The 20,994-nt window shown below is 41.5% G+C and overlaps 1 pseudogene; it reads right to left on the reverse strand.

The window, feature by feature from the left end:
• Nucleotides 1-18,448, reverse strand: part of LOC121500931 — a 105,164-nt pseudogene extending 86,716 nt beyond the window's left edge.
• Between the last annotated feature and the right edge of the window lie 2,546 nt (nucleotides 18,449-20,994).

The raw sequence follows: 20,994 nt of genomic DNA on the forward strand, positions 1-20,994 counted from the left end.
CCCCTTGGCTGCTCTGACACCAGAGGCTCAGCAGCCCAAGGAATTATTGGGCTCCTTCCTTATGACAAGGGTTCAAACCATGATGAATATTTATAGGATGGAGTTAAGAGATTATCCCAATATGTGTTTCAAGTCCATTGATGGCCAAACTCAGAGACAGATTCTGTTTGTTCAAGAGCAACTTTGTGCGCTCAGTGTTAGAGAGCACACTGCTGTGTGGGTCCTCGGGGTCCACTGCCCCTTGAGGCTTTATTCAGATCTAAAAATTCTTGAAGATGCTTACTCAGGTTCAGTGTACACTCACTAATAATAATTATAATAAATACGAAGATATAAAAACTCCCATTTGTTGAGTGCTCACGATATCCCAGGCACTAAGCACTTATACATGACTCCTTTGGTCCTCACAGTAGCCCTATGAGGTAGGTAACACTATGTCTCCTTGGTATAGATGGGAAAAATGAGACACAGAAAACTGACTCTATATGATTTGGTTGGAAGTAGCAGAGCAAGGTTTTGAACCCAGTCATGCCTTAAATTGACTATGTGGTTGTACTAGGGACCTCAGAAAGACTGATTTATTTACTCGCACTGCAACTTTATGAGGAAGGTATAATTATTATAATTATTCCCATTTTACAGATGAGGAGTCCTGGGATCGAGTCCCACATCGGGCTCCTTGCTTGAGCCTGCTTCTCCCTCTGCCTCTCCCTCTGCCTGTGTCTCTGGCTCTCTGTGTGTCTCTCATGAATGAATAAATAAAATCTTTAAAAATAAATAAGTTAAATAAAGGCAAAATGAACATAGAATCCTTGTTGGATAGTGTTTCATTAAAAAACCCAATTTATAAGACTGAAAGACTTGGAAAATCAACAAAAAAAATGACAAGAAAATACCTGAGCACTATTTAAATATGTGATTGACCCATGAACAATGCGGGCATTCGGGATGCTGAAACCTGTGCAGTCAAAAATCTTCATATAACTTTTGACTCCCTAGCACCTTAATTACTAATAGCCTACTGTTTACCCCATGACCTACTGATAACATAAACTATTGATTATCACATTTTTTGTTTATTTTTGTTGACCTCAATTGAATTTGTGAAGTTAACCTTCAACCAGGATTTTTGGAATGATACTGATTCATGGCAGGTGCTTCAGTAGGGTGAGAAGAAGCTAAGCTAATTTTGGAATGTCCCATTTGTGAGAAAGACTTCACCCGACCCCCCTGGCTATGGCAGTGTCCATTGTGAAGCCAGAATATAGCAGCACTACTGTGACTATCAGATCTACTGGGAGAAAGCCAGAGGAGAGTGCCTACAAAAAACTTTCCTCATTAGAGAGAGAAATGAGTCTTCTCAACTGCGTCTTTCCTGTGTACTCTTTGTTTGGAGGTACAGCATATTTTGTCTGCAAGGGGAAGTCACTCATTGCTAGTCCAGACTCTGTCTTGGAACATGACCCCAGCATTTGGCCCCCTGGTTAGTAATTAGGAGTACCTATTTCAAGTCTTGAGGAAAGCAGTTCCTTGCAATCACTTCTGTGCCACTTTGTGCCTATAAATTAATCCATCAAGAAGATGGTGTTTCCTCCCAGCTCTTAAGGGATTCACACCATTTATGCAAACTCCTGGAGGCTTGAGTCTGAGTTTAGATGCCCTAATGAGTTCAGGAGTAGAGCTTTTTAAATGGCAGGCCTACATTTGCATATAGAACGATGTTGGTGCAGGCAGCACTGGGATCTCAGGTCTGCCATTCCCTCAAGTGGCCCTGTGTCCTTACACTAAGAGAGGGAAACTCAAGTGGTCTATTAAGTTGCCTGAACTCTGCTAATTCTCCATTTTCATTCTGCAGAAGGTTCCCCTGAATCTGCTTAGGTTAGACCCAACTCAGCCTCCTTGTAATGCGTTTAATCATTCATTCATTTATTCATCCATCATCATTACTATCATGCACCTGCTCTATGCCACAAAGCCAGCAGTTACAGAAGGACAGGACTCTACCAAGGGAGCAACTGACATCCTGGCTCTACCCTTTTTCCAAACAATGCTTATAGACATCTAGAGCTTGTGAGGTGAGGAGGAGATGGTAGGGGAAACAATCCATATTTCAGGGATAGCAAATAGATGGCACAACTTCAGGACTCATTCTCATAATGCTCATGTAAGGTAATGTTAGTGGCATGCAAGTCAAGACACATTTGGTATTTCTAGTGTAGATGGAGGAAGTGTAGTAGGGTGAAAATGCACGCTCTTACTGTAATCACATCTAACCTTCCCCCTTTATGTGACTTTGGACAAGATGTTTAATCCCTCAGAGCTTCAGATTCCTCACCCCTAATGTGAGAATAATGGCATCTTACAGGGTTGTTCCTAAAGATTCTGTGAACTGATGCAGATAAGATACCTAGCACAGTGCTTGGTATCAAGTAAGTGCTTTACAAATGTTACCTTCTCCTCTACAATCTTAGGCCCTTTGAAACATACAAAGACAACTAAGACCAGGTTGGGTCACAAAGAGCTTAGTAGATACTTCAGTTAACAAGGATAGTCTGCATTAAACCCCAAGAGAGTCACACCCTCAAGAAGTTCAGCAGGAGAGATGAGAGCAGGGGAAATAAAGGTAAAGCTATGAGAGGAGACAGAACAGTTAAAAGAGAAAAGAGATGGATGGACAGAGGGAGGGACAGATAGATAAACTGATAGATGACAGATTGATGCAGGCAGATAGACACACAGACTTGTATTAGAAAGACTCCCATTGTCATGTGGTGAGTGGGAGGGATGGCTGGTTAAATGGTTTATTAAAAGGCATGAAATTGGGGTTCCTGGTGGCTCAGTCCATCAAGCATCTATCTGTCTTCTGCTCAGATAATAACCTCAGGGTCCTGAGATAGAGCCCCAGCTTAGGCACCCCTACTCAGCAGGGAGCCTACTTCTCCCTCTCCCTCTGCCCCTCCCCCTGCTCATGCTCTCTTCCTCTGTCTCTCAAATAAATAAACTCTTTAAAAAATGTATGAAGTCACAAATACTCAATAGAGGGTATAATCCATATAGAAGTTAGATACAGTAAGAGAGAGAGTAGAAATAGTAATTCAGCAGCTGATGGTATAGAATCAAAGAATCCTATGGCTGAGCTATCAACTAACCCATTTCCCAGTCTACATGAGAGTCTCGTTTACAGCATCCTGGCACTAGAGCTCTAGCCTAGTGCTGTGAGAGAAAAGAGTTGCTAGTGCCACCGCTCTGGAGATGGCATGCAGTACTTACAGGCTGCTCGTGACATGCTTTTTCTATACATTATCCCATATCCCCTCCAGTGTCCTTGAGGAAGACATTATTATCCTCATTTTCTAGAACAAACTGAGGTACATGAATCTAACAGCTGATTAAAGGACCCAGAGCCTGCACCAGATCTTTGGGGCTCCAAAGCCTGCTGAGTCTGCTGAACACATTTTTGTTCATAGAAGAGACTGCTGCTAAGGTGTCAATCCCTCCAGCTTGAGAGATCTCCCCTCAGAAGCCCTTCTTAACAGTAAAGAGTGATCTTGCCTACTTCCCAATGCTTGCAAGACTCTCACTGCTTGCTTTTTTTTTTAATCTGGTATTTAGAACAATCCATTGTAAGTCTCATTTCTGTTTAAATTATGTTTTATAAATTCTTTCTTTGTTCTTTCTTTAAATTAGAAAGAATTATCAAAAGCTAATGGAAATTTTAAAGACTTGCTCTTGCTCTCATCCATGCTGACCTGAAGAAAGTCTATTATCTATCCCATTGCACAATGCAATGTCTTCCCTCCAAAAGATGTATTAGTGTCTTTAGCTACTCAAGGGATTCGACTGACTGAGCATGGTTGGGTCATTGTAACTTGATTTATCTGACTCCTAAAGATTGTCCTTGATGGACTCCAGGCCTGTGTAGGGGCCCAGTGGGGAACCTCTCCAGAAGTCATGCCATCTGAACTTCAGAACTGAGAAGGCATTAGTGATGGCATCATATTTGCTAAGCAAGGTTCCAGAAAGCAAAATGCCCTTGACTTAGAGGGATTCAAGAGTATGGTACATTCTTCATCTCCTCCTTTGAAGACTTCTGTTGTCAAGCCCTGAGGTCATCAACAAATATAGAAGATTTTTCTTACAAACCTACCACATCTCAGATATTGTGGCAGACACTGAAGATGTAAAGCTAAGATCCATTTCTTGTGATAAAGAAATTCTGAGTTGTGGGAAAAAGCAATAATAGAAGCAAACAAACAAACAAAAACAGGCTATTTAACAACTATCTCTTATAGGTGGTATAAGCTTATTCTTATAAGCTATTATAAGAATCTGAATAAAGTGATGTAGGAACACAACCAATGCAGGGATATTCTCTACAACATGTGCTATATTAAGAATTTCAACATCTATTTGAATACCTCCAAATCACATTGTCCTTAGTACTCCACAGAATAGTTTATTTCTTTGAAGCGCAATCTAACATACTGGGTTAGAATAAGGCTCTGGAGCCATACCATTTGGGCACCTTGTTTAAGTTCTCTGCATCTCAGTTTTCTAAATAATGAAATGGAAAAACAATAGTACTTATCTCATTGGACTATTATGATGATGAAATAAATTAATGCATGTAAGCATGCATATGAATGTATGCATGTGAAAAGCTGGAAAACCTCCACATACTAGGTTGAAAGCTACCTCGGTCTAATATTTATCCAATAGACCCAGTGCCATCCCTTCCAAGGAAAAACCTGAACCAGGCTCAAGTACCACATGAAAACACTCAAAGCTGGTTGGCTCCATTGCAAAGGGAGGAAGATTCTGTGCTATTCTTATAAGAAGAAAATGCTACATATCACATGCCAATAGGGGTCATGTTCACTGCTAGTGAGAGACTAGAAGACCCAAAGATGAGGTTTGCTCATTACTTTACTTAGATTTCATAACTAAAGGATTAGATCTTTACTGAGTGAGTTCTACTATGCAAAAACCTCTATTGTTGGTACAATAGGAATTGGAAAGACCATTTAAAAAAAAAAAGACTTCTCAGTGTGCGGTTTAGAACTTTAACTCTGATATGTGATTTAAATTTAAATCTCGGCTCTGCCACCTTCTAGATGTGTGACCTTGAGAAAATGACTTAAATTTGCTGAGCTTAAAATTCCTCATCTATAAAATGAGATGATAATAATAATGCCTGTCACACTGTGTGGTTGTGGGAAATAAATGAGATGATATTTTTAAGTCACTTGCCACAGAGCCTAGAATGTAATAAATACCAAGTTAACACTGAGTGCTTATTAACATCCTATAAGCTCACAGTCTGCTGCAGGGGGAGGGACAGAGACAGATGGGTACGTAAGAAACTATGATTACATCTCTATTATACACAGGTAGCATACAGCGGATAAACACAGAAGACAATGGGAGAAGACGAAAAGCAGAAAGGATTTATGCTTGAGATAAGGTTGCAATATGTGGTTGCAAACAGATGGATAAGGAAGTTTTTCTGTCATTCATTTATTCATTCATTCAACAGTGTCTTTGGTGTCCCAGCCATTGTGTGGCCTCCAGGGAGCACTAGAGTTTGACATGCTTATTGAGGGGAAGAGAATGCCCAATAGACACAACAGCAAAAGGCAAGAGAGTAAAGAATGTCCAAGAAAGAATAGGAATTCCATCATCGAAGGCGAGTAAGATGGATGAGAAAAGGATGAGAAAAGCAGAAGACTGGAATAGCAGGAAGACTTTGGATACCACACTAAGGAATTTAGACTTAATTCTCTATACCACTGGTTTTCAACCAGGGTGGTTTTGCAACATACACCCCTACCTCCACCCCCTGCCTCATCCCTCAGATCTTTTGGCTTTTGGGAATATCTGGAGATATTTCTGGTTGTCACAACTGGATGGGTGCTACTGGCATCTAGTGCAAAGAGGCCAGGGATGCTGCTACAATGCACAGAAAATCCTCCCCTCCCCCTAATGGGGATTCTTGATTCTTTCTCATCAAGAAAAGAATGATCTGGTCCAAAACGTAAAGGGTTCTGAGGTTAAGAAACCCCACTCTGTGACTGAGAGATTGGAGCAGGTCTTAGAGCTGGGAATGAGAGACGATCAGCAATTAGTCTGATTCCTCTGAAGGATGTTGTGTTGGGGAGAAGCTGGAGTCAGGGAGACCAGAGGAGAGGGATTTGGGATGTTTTGGGAAAAGGTGCTACTGAAGTATTGATGTGAGAGACACTGCAGGGGAAGAGCTACCCAACAACATGCCCAGGTCAACAGTACTTTAAGGAAACAATGAGCACATAATGGGAACTCAATAAATATGACTGAAGTTATATTTCTTCCCAAATGTTTTTAAATAAACTATCAATTTGGAACAATTTTAAATGTACAGAGGTGCTGTAAAGACAGTACAGAGAATTCCCACATGTCCCTCACCCAGTTTCCCCCGATGTTAACATCTTACCATGTTAACCATGGTACTTTTGTCAAATCTAATGATAGACTTAAATTAGACTTCACTGGTTTTCCCTCTCAGGTCCTTTCTCTGTTCCAGGATCCAATCCAGGATATTGCGTTGCATTTAGCTTCCATATATCTTTTATGTGCCTATGTGTTTTTTGGAAAGATAAATGCATTCCTAATGGGTCAAGTGAACTGCTTGCTAAAATTTCTGAGCAGACTCAAAAGTTGAGACTAGTGTGATTTGGTAAAATAGCCATGGGGTTTGCTTGAATTTCTCAGTAACTATTATCTTGGCAGGAAATCAAGTCTGCAACTGACACTTTATTCTGTAAATGAAATCACTAAGTTAAACCAAGCTGTAGCTTTATAATGTTTCTTTTTAAAAAATTTTTATTTATTTATTTATTTATTTATTTATTTATTTATTTATTTATTTAAGGGAGAGAGAGAGAGAGCAAGGGGGGAATAGAGGGAATTTTAAGCAGACTCCCCACTGAGCACAGAGCCCAATGTGGGGCTTGATCTCACGACCCTGAGATCCTGACTTGAGCCGAAACCCAAGAGTCAGATACGTGACTGAGTCACCCAAGCATCCCAAAAAGTTTTTCTTTTAGAAGAATTGAATATCCTAATGTAGTAGTATGAGATCCAAATTAAAAGAAGCTTCAACTTTCAGATACTCATTTAAAAGAGAAGTTAAGGGATCCCTGGGTGGCGCAGCGGTTTAGCGCCTGCCTTTGGCCCAGGGCGCGATCCTGGAGACCCGGGATCGAATCCCACGTCGTGCTCCCGGTGCATGGAGCCTGTTTCTCCCTCTGCCTATGTCTGTGCCTCTCTCTCTCTCTCTCTCTCTCTCTCTCTCTCTGTGACTATCATAAATAAATAAAAAATTTAAAAAAAAAGAATTATTTAAAAAAAATAATAAATAAATAAATAAATAAAAGAGAAGTTAAAAAAAATTTAACCCAGATAACAAAAACAGTTTAAGCCTTTTCAAACAACTCTCAGTAGTCAATATATATGCTTAATGTTCCTGAGATAGCCCTCCAGTTAGACACCTTCAGTCTCTCCTGTCCTTGCCTGCTAGCTGTGGACAGCCCCTCACCCCCACCCCCAAGTCGACTCAGGGAAGCCAGATGTAGGTAACTGGCCACCTTGGGCTCTGCTCTTGCCTGCTTTCCCTCCTCCCTGCCTTTCTTTGCTATTTATCCCTTGGCCTCAGTTCTGGTTCTTCACAGTCCTGGCTTCCTACTCTAAAGCCTGACACCTACTTCAGTTCCTTTACTTGTTTAATATTTATACAAAATTATATTAGTAATAGACATTTGTTGAGAAAATTAGAACCTACAAGTAAGCATAAAGGAGAAAATTGAAGTTACCTACAGTCCTACCACTATCCTATCCTGTTACTACCCTTATGTTGTGTTTTCTGGAATACACAAAGATGCACACACACATATATTCTCTCTAAAAAGGCTCACATGTTGACATTAACATAACAAGATGTAGCATTCGTGTATACACCCAGGCTGTTAATCCTCAGAATGTCCCATGAAGGAGTACCATTGTTATCTTCATGTTACAGGTGAGAAGACAGGGCGAGTAAGTGCCTGGCCTAACATCACACCACTGGGAAGGGGAAGAGCTGGGATAAGAACAGGCTGCCCCAGAGCCTGGGAGGTTGATCACAACACTAGATACCACACTGCGTGTTGTTTTATTGCCTGCGTCTTTCTGTTTGAAATACATGGTGAACATCTTTCTATGTCAACGCATAGATTCTCCTTCTAGATTTTTTTATATGTTCTATCTGATGCATAATACTTCTGGAAATGTCACAGTTATGTACTGCCTTAAGTTATTTGCCTAGGCTTTTTTTGTTTCTGTGACTCCATAGAACGTCTTTGTTTGCACTTCTGCTTCCCAGTCTCATCGCCTCCTTCCCTTCTTCCCATATCCACCCCTGACTTCTACACACGCACACCAGCAAACACACATATCCTCCCCTCTACTCACCTCTCAGGCTGCTCGCTCCATAGCACACCTAGCCACACACCTCCTTTGCCAGTGTGTTCTTCTCGGTCATCCCTTTAGTGGAGAATGCTGCCTTCTAGATGAAAGCTTCCCTGTGGAGTCCTCACTGAGGTTTATACAAACACTCACCTTGATATATATCAAGGTATATTATATGATATAATATCTATTGGCCATTCATTATTTACAGAGTATTCCAAGGACACAAAAGTATTGCTCCTCTCCTCCAGATGTGTATAGTCCTGGTGGATAACCAAAAGGCAAGTAGAACCAACCAGAATGTTAACTATTATCATATGTTTGTATTGTATCATATCATATTTGGTAGTATGAAGGTATTGATAACACAGGGTGGGAGCCAGAAGGCAGCCATGGATGCTAATTGGAAGGCTTGAAGGTTTCCAGAGGGGATGACCAAATGACTGGTTGTTATATACTTGTTCTGTCTTCAGTTTATGTCACAGATGATGGTCTTGGGAGACTAGATCATGAGGGCTCAGGAACTTGAGCCCCAAATTTGAAGGGGAGTAGCATTAGGGTGACTAACCACACTGATTTTCCCAGGACTGAAGGGGGCTTCCATGGGCATAAGACTTTTAGTGCTAAAACCAGGAAAACCCCAAGAACAAGGACAGGATATGTTGGTCATCCTATGTAGCAGTGAGCAATAGAAACAAAACCCACTGCCCTCAGGCAGCTCACATCCTAGAGGGGAGACAGACCACTCAGTAATAAAGGAAGAAAAGGGTAAGCACAATGGAGAAAGTAAGTCAGAGTAAGAGGATGGGGAGGGCCCCGAGTGCTAGGGCTTAGGGGAGTGGTCTATGTTACATTGAGTAGTTGGGGAAGGTCTTCTGATCAATTGTCTCAGTTGTCATTCAAGTAGAGATGGGAATGCAAGCAGAAAGAGTCTTATGGATACCTGGGATAAAATGATCCAGGCCAGAGCAACTCAAGTAATGTGTGGGGGTCAAATAGCCCAGCATGGATTCAGGGAGGTGGCCAGGAGCCAACCCCCCAGGGCCCTGTGGGTTGTGAGAAGTCCCTTGGATTTCACTCCATGAGTCCCATGGATTTCAATGTTGGGAGGTTTGGCGCATGTTTCATCTGGACCACTCTGGCTGCTGTGTGGGAATAGTGTAGGGAGGTAGCAGGAAGACCGATTAGGAGGCTTTTGCAATATTCCAGAAGGAGGAAAAATATGTATCAGACAGCAGAGGCCTAGAGAAGCCTCAGCTTAACATCAGCCCATTCATCACTCGTGCAAATTACTTAACTTCTGTTAACCTTTAATCTTCTTATCTATGAAGTGGGGATTAAAAAATTGTGAAAGGTAAATGAAATGATGTGTATGTATGAAAGAGACTTAGCAAAGTGCCAGCAGTTCTATTATGGAAATACTAGAATGCCATAGGAATTAAAATGTTAAATCGCTAATCTGATTCTTAAGGCCATTGACTAGCCTCACAGAAATCTGAGTGATTATTCAGACAGAAATGCATATTCCTGTGTACTGATCACATCCTTGTAGCTCTGTAAGTGTATGTGTCCGCTCTTCTTTTTGCAATCGAACACATTGACGATTTCCTACGTGTACTTGATGGTTGTGTGCTGCTGTATCTCTGCTCCCGTGGTTTCTTCTGCGTGGGAATTCCTTCCACCCCCCAATCCTTTTTCACTTGGTCCGGATCCAAATTCACCTTCCCTGGGTCTTTTCCTCCAACAAAGTCATTGGATGCTTTCTCATTATTTTCTTAGAACTTTGTGCTTAGTTCTATGTTAGAGACTTTGCAGTTTTTTACATACCTATTTTTTCTGTTTTTTTTTTTTAAGATTTTATTTATTTATTCGAGAAACAGAGAGAGAGGCAGAGACACAGGCAGAGGGAGAAGCAGGCAGAGGGAGAAGCAGGCTCCATGCCAGAAGCCCGACGCAGGACTCCATCCCAGGTCTCCAAGATCACACCCTGGGCTGAAGGTGGCACTAAACCGCTGAGCCACCCAGTCTGCCCTGTTCTTTTTTTTTTTTTTTTTTTAAGATTTTATTTATTTATTTGATAGGGAGAGAAAGAATGCACAAGCAAAGGGAGCTACAGGCAGAGGGAGAGGGGAAAAGAAGAAGCAGGCTCCCCATGGAGCAGGGAGCCTGATGCGGGGCTGGATCCCAGGACTCCTGGATCATGATCTGAGCTGAAAGCATATGCTTAACTGACCCAGCCACCCAGGTGCCCCCATATCTATTTCTTTCTAATAAGAAAAATAGGGCAATGCTTAGTTCCTCTTGAATCTTACAAGGGTATGCCACTCACTGCATTGCTCAGTTTCTGGCACAGAGCAGGAACTTAAGAAATTCCTAATAAGTTCCCTTTGCAATAATTGTGTTTATAACGTGATAAGAAGCACAGAAACTGCATGCTGTAGGGGAAAGACCAGGTCTGAAGTCAAACATCTGGGAACAAAATGAAGGTCCAATAGTTGCTGAGCTGTGTGGCCTTGCCTGGGTTACTTCACCTCTCTGGATCAGTTCTTCATCTGGAAGCAGTGCTATCAGTATCTTGCTGCCCAGAAAATGACCCTCAGACTTGGCGTTAAACAGCAATCATTTACTGTTTCACACAGTTCCTAAGGGTCAGGAATCTGGGAGCGGCTTGGCGAGGTGGTTCTGATTGAGGATGTCTCAGATTGCAGGAGAGATGTCACCTGAGTCTATCCCCTTGAAAGCTTGACTAGGCTTGAGGTCCTGCCTCCAGGCTCACTGTCAGGGTTGTGGGCAGGTTTAGTGGGCCTCCAAAGGGGCTGCTGGCTTCCTCCAGAGCAAAGGATCTGAGGGAGAGAGAAAGAGACCAACAAGAAGCCACAGGGGCTTTATACTTTCACCTCAGGGGGGAGCAGCTCGAGCTCTTTTCTGCCACCTCTATGGTCACACACCCCAGGCCTGATACACGGTGGCCTAGGATTACTGGGGCTCTGTGAATGCTAGGAGGCAGGCATCAGTAGGGCTCATCTTAGGAGTGGCTGTCACAAACAGGAGTACGATTTATCCCAGTGAATAAGAAAATGAAAATCCAGATTCTTAGCTGGTCCATCTTAAGGGACTCTGACGGTCTCCTATTACCACTGGACAAACTAGGGTCTCTGGCCAGGGACAGGAAGCTCTCCAGAACCTGACTCCTGTCTAGTTTCCCAGCTGCACCCCCCTCCTTCCTTTGTGGTATTTTAAGCTCTAACTCTGTAGTAGTCTTTGGCTTCTTGCCTTTTCTCCTTGCTTCTTTATGCTTGGAACGCCCTTAGTTCACTGTCATCGAGGCTCACCTAGTAAGCTCTTCCGCTTTCACTTTGCCTACACCTCCTCCCCCACCTGCTCCCTTCCTGCCCATAGGCAGTGTCCTGGGCCCATGGCTCACTGCTGGACCTAGTAGCAGGTTTTCCAGCCCACAGCTCAGGATTAAGCACCACAGCATTCAGTATAAGAAGGAATTCCTTTCGGGTTTCATTTGGATTTAAGACCTGTACTGAATGACTTGAGGACAAAGGAAAAGAAGTAACATTGAATGAATTCCCAGAGAACCAGCTGCTGCCCCGTACCTTCGCAGGCATTGTCTTATTTAGTCATGTACATTTTTCCATTGGGGCAAGTGATTGCACCTCCTTGGATCTTAGTTGACTCATTAGGAGAATGAGACTATTTCCTGATTATGCCTGGACACTTCCACTCACCTGTGCCTTGCACACCACCTCCTCTGCCCTGGGAAACCCTCGACTCCATCTCAATGTGTTCACTTTTGCACAGCTCCCTAGGATCTGATCCCATCTCTACCCCTTATGAGCTGGGGGAACCTTAGGAAAGTTACTAAACATCTAGGAACACAAAATAGCAATATCTAACCACCATCGCTGGTGCTATTGGGAAGGCTTAATGAAACTGTCATGGTCAAAGGTACCTAGAATAGAATCTAACATCTCATAGGAAGCCCATAAATACCTATTCTTTCTTTCCTTCTTTCAGGCCCAGAGCAGACATAGACTCCAAAACCACTCCACCTCTTCTACCTAAAACCTATCCCATTATATCTTCCTTCCCCCATCAAAGTGCTCATTTTCAAAATTACAGTGAGATATCACCCCATACCTGTCAGAATGGCTAAAATTAGCAACTCAGGAAAGAATAGATGTTGGTGAGGGTGCAGAGTAAGGGGAACCCTCTTATACTGTTGGTGGGAATGCAAACTGGTGCAGCCACTCTAGACAACAGTATGGAGAACTTTAACGCAAAAAGTTAAAATAGAGCTACTGTATGACCCAGCAATTGCTCTACTAGGATTTACCATTACTCATATACCCAAAAATGAAACAGGTGAACACAGGGGGGAAAAAAAGAGATAAACCATAAAACAGACTATAGGGAACAAACTAAGGGTTACTGGAGTGAAGGTGGGCAGATGATGGGTATTAAGAAGCTCATTGTAATGAGCACCAGGTGTTATATATAAGTGATGAACCACTAAATTCTACACCTGGAATTAATATTACACTGTATGTTAACTGGAATTTAAATAAAACCCTGAAACAAAAATATATTAAAAATAATAAAATTTGAAAAAAATGTAACCACATGTCTTATAAATGTTTTGCTCTCATGATATAATAGCACTGTATATTATACACGGCTGATGAGTCACAGAACTGTACCTCTGAAACTAATAATACATTATATTATTGTATATTATTGTAAATTCAATAATTAATTGAATTTAAATTGAAAAAAAATTAAATGTGTTGCCCAGCATGGTAGGGGCAAGCTCACAAAAGCCACCCTCAATACAATGGCATTTCGAAGCAGGATTTGCCTAAACTTCTCCGAGGCTCAGTTTCTCTAGCCACAAAATGGGAAAAACAAAATCTGAGAGGATTCAATGAGGTAATATGATTTTTTTTTTTAAATCCCTAGGCTGGGACTTGGCACATAGTAGATGTTCAGTAAGACCTTGCTGGGACACATACATCCTGCTTATGCTTGTGAAGAGTTTGGGTGTCTGAGTTTTGCACAGCCATCACCGTGACCACCTAAATGTGTCATCTGTTTATTAGGGTCCGGCCTCCCTCATTAGGCTCCATGCTAGAAAACTAATTAGGCCTGGGTCTCATCTGTTTGGGTTTATGTCAGCTGTCTTCTTCCCCGTCCCTGGAAGCGCTGGGCTCCCCTGTCAACGGGACCGAGTTTGCTATGAAGAGAGACTTTCTTCTCATTACTCACCTCACGTAGCTTCATTACTTATGTACAAGTCAGAGATGATCTTTGGCCTTTTTTTAATTACATTTATTTTTATTGTCTTCTGTAATCTTATCATATTTTCAATTATACTCTCATTCATTTGGAAGTAGATTTCCCCCCTTTGGCAGAAAAAGAACAAGCAATTTTACAAAGTAGCTTAAAGGTTTCTCTTCCAAACAGAGTCATTCAGTTCAGCATTCTGTCCTCTGGTTTCTCAGAGAATTTACAGAAGAAAGGTAATTTCTTAGTTAATAAAAAATACCCACTTTTCTCTCTTCCTTGTCAGTTACACATGCAGTGACTCAAAATAATTTGAAATCATATATTATTATTTTTGCCACAGCTTTGAATGGTAGCAGAAAATAGTCTTTATAAAATAAGTGCTTAAATCAGCTACTTTATTCTTTCAGTTTTATAATTGAATTCCTTCCCTACTTCCAATCTAGAAAACCAGCCCCCTCCTGTTTTAGATGTTATTTTACTTTAAAGCTTTTTTTTTTTCAGTGATTTTATTCATTTGTTTGTTTTCACAATTCATCTAATCATCCAAGGCGACAATGGCGTGGTGAAATGTTCATTCTATAATATTTTTTTAAGAGAATCAGCATTTTGGTCATTAATTAGACATTCTCATGCCCTCTGGACTGAGCTAGTGTTGAGGTCACTGACCTCTTCCGAGCAAATGGATGCACCCCTTGTCCATTTGAGGACAGCTTAGCTGAGGTCCGAGAGAAAGCATGAGAGGAGAAAAGTTTGGAGAGGTCCTCAAAGAAGGAAGGTATCACAGGCAGCAGTTTTGAAGCAAGACCTTAGCAAAGGCCCTTCCCCTGTGTTCCCTGCTATATCCTGAGCACACAATAACCTGCACTAGGCAGATGCTACTTCGGTCTTCATGATGGACAGTTGGAGGGAGGTTGGGTCCAAACAGATGCCCTGGTCCTAGTGAATTCAGAACTTGTTTGCTGGTCTACCCCTTCGTATTATAGAGTAGAGGAGTACTCAGAGGTCAGACAGGGGAGGCTGTGTCCCGAGGCCATCAATGCAAACTAGACCTAGAACACGGATGTGCCCATGACCCAGTGCTCTGGGCCCTCAGCTGCTCTTGGCCCTAGTATGCTGAGTAATGGGGCTTGGGCCAAGTCAGAGGAGGTGCTGCAGGTAAATGCAGCCCCAGGCGTTCATCTCCACCAGCTCATTTCTTCAGCTTGCATATTTTCATCCTCCAGAACCAAAGTGGGGTTGAGAGGATGGTGAAGGCATGGGGGACTGAGAAAACCCCCTCCTCACTGCCAACCAACACTCCAGGAAGGCAGGAAGCAGAGAATGCCAGCTGCTCAGAAATACACAGGGCCAAAGAATAAACAGCATAAAAGCCAGAGGCAGAAACAGGAGCCAAGCCAGGACAGAAAAGCCATTGCCAAAATGTCCAGTCATACAGGATGAAGTGAAATCCCTTCACACAGCCATGTTCCTGAGGCTAGTCCTATAAGCCTCAGGATATAAGATCTATGGTGACAAAGGAAGGTGGCTTCAGGGAGCTCACAGTCTAATGAAGGAGATCAAGAAGTACCTTGTACACCACAAGAAGTACATGTGTCCAGTGTAGGGGCAGAGCAATGATTTCTATCCTCTCTGTGCTTGAGAATCATCTGGGAGACTTTTTTAGAAAATGGAAATGCCTGGGCTCTACCCAGACCAACTGAAATCAATTCTTGAAGATGGAAGTTAATTTTTTTTTAAATCTCCCCAGGCAATTCTAGTATACAGTGAGGGTTGGGCATCACTGTAATAGAGGAAAGCCCAGGGTAATGTGGGGACACCTGTCTCAAACTGGGATGATCATAGCCCCTGAATAACCCAGAGAACATCATAAAAATAGATTCTAGGACCCCATAAGGACCTGCTAAATCAAAATTGCAAGAGAACGGAAACCTGGAGTCTCTCTTTTGGAAAATCTCCTAAGATGGTTCAACTGACCAGGTATCACTCTGACACTCAGTCTGCTAAATCACCCCTGTCCAGAAATATAATGTGAGCCATATGTGAAATTCTACATTCTATGGTAGCCAGTTTAAAGCTTGAAAGAAATAAGTGAATTTTAATAATGTATTTTCTTTAACACAATATATACAAAATATCATTTCACCATAGGATCAAAGAAAAAAATATTGCTTAGCTATTTTACATTCTTTTTTATTTTTTTAATTTTCATACTAGGTCTTTGAAATCTGCTGTGTATTTGACACACAGTGCTCCACACAGTGCTCCAGACCCTGTCCACTTGCCAAAGGCAGTGCTATGTGTAGTTGTTTTCTGCATTCCCAACACCCAGCACCAGACCTACATGGCAGAGGCACTGCTCTGAGGCTAGGTCTGGGTGTCTGTATTCCAGACAATGGAAACGATGGGAGGGATAGAACAATCTGATGAAGGCTAGAGGGGAATAGAAAGGGAGATGCAGGCAGTGCAGGAAATGAGGCTAGGGAGGGAGGCAGGGCTCTACCCTGGAAGAGGAGGTCATGTAGGACACCTAAGACCCTTGGGTCTCTTCAACTGTAGTCAGTGGTTCTGCTCATGCATTCTGGTGGTGTGGGTTTTCTGTTTCTTGAACGTACCACCAGGTATTAAAAATAAATGTAAAGGGCTTCAAATTCACATCATCATTATCATTGTTGTTGTCGTTTTTACTAGTGTTGTTATTATTTTTTGGGAGATCAGAGCTCTAGGGACTCCAGGATTTGGTATTAGGTTTATTGGTTTATTGAGACATGCCTCAGGGCAGGGTGACTATGTGGGCTTCTTTTTGTTGGGAACCAGAGCAGTAATTAGGGAAGACTACTGACACTGGAAATCTGGTAAGCATATGCCTTTTTGGTTTAATTTCAACTTCAGATTTTTGTCAGGGTCTTTTGAAGCCTCACTGGGGGTGCATTAGATACATTTTTAAGACAATAATAAAATGGATTCAAATTACCCCATCTGTTAGAATCCCTTTACAGAAATCTGCCCTGATTTCTTGGCACTAGTAGACTAACAAAGTTTGTTATGTATTGGTTGAGGGATTTGTCACTGGCTCACATCAAGTTCGGAGACCAACTGTTCCAGTCCAGGGTCTTGGTGATGTGTTCTGTGGTGTAACAAGATATGGGACGATTAAAATTGCAGTGCTGGGATGGGCAGGAGAGATTGAATTAAGCCCACAGTCTTGAGTGGACTTGGTGCTTGGTGATCAAAGGTGGATAAGACCCAGTTGTTTACAAAGGGAAGTCAGTCTAGAAGGCAGACCAAGAGCTATTGAAGCAACTCCTTGACCACAGGTCGCCATGCTATGGAGGGCTCCACATTTTTCAGAAGTATCTAAGGGGAACCAGGCTAAGCTTGAATCTTCTCACTTCTAAGTCAAGTAAAGCAGACTTATTTTTTTATCAGTTTTCTCTTTTAGATTTCATCACAAGATTTCATTTAAAATTAATAGAAGGGCTCTACAATACCCCACAAAGCTTGAAAAAACACTATGTAGACAACGAGTAGCATTATGGTTAAACATCATCATCAAGAATGTCCAGCAATATCTGATAGTAGAACCTCATTAAGACAAGAGGTTTTTCAATGGTAACTTGAGGAAACCAGGGGTCTAGATCATTCATTGGTTCATGATTCATTTATGCAATTCACAAATATTTGTTTTTCAAGTGACCTCAATACAATGCTAGTCACTTGGAATATAGCTGTAAATAAAGTAGATATGTCCTCATGTCATTTATATTAGAGGATTCAGACAGTAAACATGACACAAATAAATAAATATTGTTACTATAGCTTGAAGCTGGGAAGTTAATGCAATGAGAGAAATAACGGGGGAGGAGTGCTACATTAGAAAGAGTGGCAGGAAAGGTTTTGCTTAGCAGGTGTCCTTCAGCTGAAGGACTTAAAGAAGCTAGCTGGGCATTAGCGTGAGAACAGCGTTCCAGGCAGAGAATACAGGTGATGCAAATCCCTGTGACAGGGTCTTAGATTACTGGAGAAATTGAAAAGACTGTATAAACAGAGAGTGTTTATGTCAGTTTGGAGCACAGGGAGGACCTGGCTCACACAAAGCCTAACAGATCAATGTATTCTCTAAATCCAAAGAGGAGCCTATGGGAAGTTTTAGGAAAGGAGTCAAGGTATCCCATTTGCATTTTTCAAAGTCTACTTCCTTTAACAGATGGCACTAGGACAGCAAGGGCAAACAGAGCCTTTTCCTAGAGACTGGTAGGCAGGTTACCAAGCCAGAGACTCTGGAAATGAGGAACACAACAGGATTCCCATTCTTAGAACAAAGACCCCAGGAAAGATGAAGCACAAGGAAAAATCCCACTACCTGGACTGGCACACAGGGTGAGCTCTCCATGACAAGCCAAGGCTTTTGATGCCCATGGTCAAATACGGCTGAAGCCATGTCAGGCATGTACCTCAAGGCACAATTGGTCCCATAGCCTGGAGTGGGGTTGAGCTGACAGGTCAGGTTTTCTGAAGCACTGGGGAGATGGAGTCTGCAGGGCAAGGAGCAGACCAGCTCAGCATTTGGAATGGAGTACTGTAACGTGCTTTCCTCCACCTTGAGAATGACTCCATGCTGGCAGCCAACGCAGACTCCCATCAAATCCACTTTCCCCACAAATTGCATCCACATTTTTGCAATTTGGTGTGTATTGATTTTCTCTGAGGGACCTCTTGTTGAGTTATTTAACTGCCACCTTTGCAAAGGGCAGTAAGTAATTTTCAGTACAGACCCACTTCTTCTGAGAAACTCCAATCCAGGCCAGTCCTATAATTTCATTTCAGAGCACTTCTGGATGATTATATTATCCAAATCGGGGCATTATTGCAGAACGAATGGTTCAACCATGAGGACAAAGAGAGCATTAGGTCCTCTTCTCCATCTCAAAATAATATATCAACAGGAGTGAAGTAACAAAGGAGAGTTACCCAGGAGAAAAGGAAATAAAGACTAAGGCATTTTTTTTGTTTCTACTTTGAAGCAAAGATGGACTGGCCAGCGTCCTTGATATTTACAACAGAATTGGCTTCTCTGATTATATGTTGGTATTCCTCACATCCTTTGGTGTTTCTCAAAGGGTCATGTGAAGCACTAGAATCAATGCTTTTGATCTAGCACTATTGTTGAAGACAGTGCCTATTTCTTCTATCCTTGTTCCATCCCATATATAAAATCCCACTCACCAGAGGATCTACTCAGATTCTATTATTTCCCCTTCTGAACTGGTAGTTTTTTTGTTGTAGTCCATGCATTCTTTTTCACTTTGGCTGCCAGGAAGCTGAAAGATAGGTAGGTAGATAGGTAGGTAGGTAGGTAGGTAGGTAGGTAGGTAGATATGTAAGTAGGTAAATGTAGAGAGATATATTTTTGAAGCTCAATCATAACAATTGTGTGACCCTTGTGGTTTTATCTATTAGTATACATATTTTTTTACATATTCTGAATTTTCTATTTGTTTTCAATGCCTGGCCTCAATCATTTACCATCATTCTCTTTTATCATTATTTTACTGCAAATATTTAAGTCAAACAAAAAAATTCTTCTTTGGAAAGCAATAGTTAATAACTAAACCTGCTTTCATTAAGAAAATATTATGCCAGGTGTAATTTAAGAATTGGTTATTATAAGAATCCACAGATCCTAAGTGGAAAGCACAGTGAATGTTGAGGTTTCAGTGCAGGGAGGGAAATCTGACTTCTGAAATATGATCTGGGGCGAGGGGACTACAGATCAGATAGAGGATGGAGGCACCACAATGGTGAGACATAAACATGTCAAGAGGGGAGGCAGTAGGGCAATATGTGTCATTCTATTATGGGCCCTGGGAGTATTCCCTATTGCCTGAGATTAAAACATTTTGATATCATAAAAGAAAATTTGATGTCTGGAGCCAGTCAGGCTGGCTGGCAACTAAAGCCTCAGTTCTGTCCCGTATAAACTGTGTATAAATTTTTGGCAAGTTACTGGACATCTTAGGGTCTCAGTTTCCTTATCTGTCAAATGGAGATAATGGCAGATATTACCTGAAGGTGTCGTTATGAGGATTAAATGAATTAACACAGAGACAGTGGTAACAGCAATGAGTAGTGCACAGTAAACATTCAATAATTTGTACTGCTATTGCTGTTGTTATTTTCTTACTAGGCAGCATATACATTATCTCAGTTTTCCTTCTCAGCTTCACGAAGATGACATTTTTATTCCTCTGTGAAAATGATGCCCAGGGAAGTTACATGAGTTGCCCGAGTGCCAAAGTCAGGAAGAACAGAACTATTGGACTCCAAAAGCCATCCTGCTTCCCCTCTGACCTACCGAACACAGCCAACATGATGACATAAATAGAAAACCCCTTCCTGAAGCAGACCACGAGCTAGATAGAAGAAAATTGTAGTAATTCATTCACTCAAAAATTATCTGTGAGTGCTCTACTTTGGGCCAGGCATATGGTGAACAAAGATAGGCCTTCTTGAGGCCTCTGCCCTTGGTGACTTCTAGACTAATGAGAAAGATAAATATACCAAAATAGACAACAGTGTGGAAAATGCCAGACCAAGGTATATAAAATGACCTAAAAGGAAAAAGGCATATAATCCAACCTACTGGAGTTGGAATCTGAAAGGATGACTCTTAGTGTCCAGAATACTTTTCCACTCTCCTACCACCCTTTTATTAGAGAAGTTGTGTTTTGTAGTAAGACTGCAGAAGAATGATTCTGCCCCTTTAAGAATCTCCATTCCTATGCCCTTATCATTGCACCCTGACCAGTCCTTACCCCATCCCAAGTCCAGAAAACACACCTAACTGTTTACGCAACACGTTACATGGACCCCCACCAAGACCCAGTTAAACCTAGATGGCTTATAAGAGCCCAACTCTTCAATTATTAGGAATTGTTAGGTCTGACAATATTCCAAATATTCCAAATATATGTATAAATACATATTTGCCATAATATATAATCATATTATATTATATATAATATAATAATATATATTATATATGTAAAATATATTTGCTATATATTTATAAATTATATATATATCTGTATATTTGCTGCTACATTTAAGTAAAGTACGTTAAGAACAAAGGTAACTAACTTTTGAATGAATCATTTCCTTGTTCTTTTCCTCCATTTTACTAATGTCGATGCACTTGAGGTTATTCACCTCTATTGTATG

Source organism: Vulpes lagopus, chromosome 10 (genome assembly GCF_018345385.1).
Source record: "Vulpes lagopus strain Blue_001 chromosome 10, ASM1834538v1, whole genome shotgun sequence".
Classification (NCBI taxonomy): Eukaryota; Metazoa; Chordata; class Mammalia; order Carnivora; family Canidae; genus Vulpes; species Vulpes lagopus.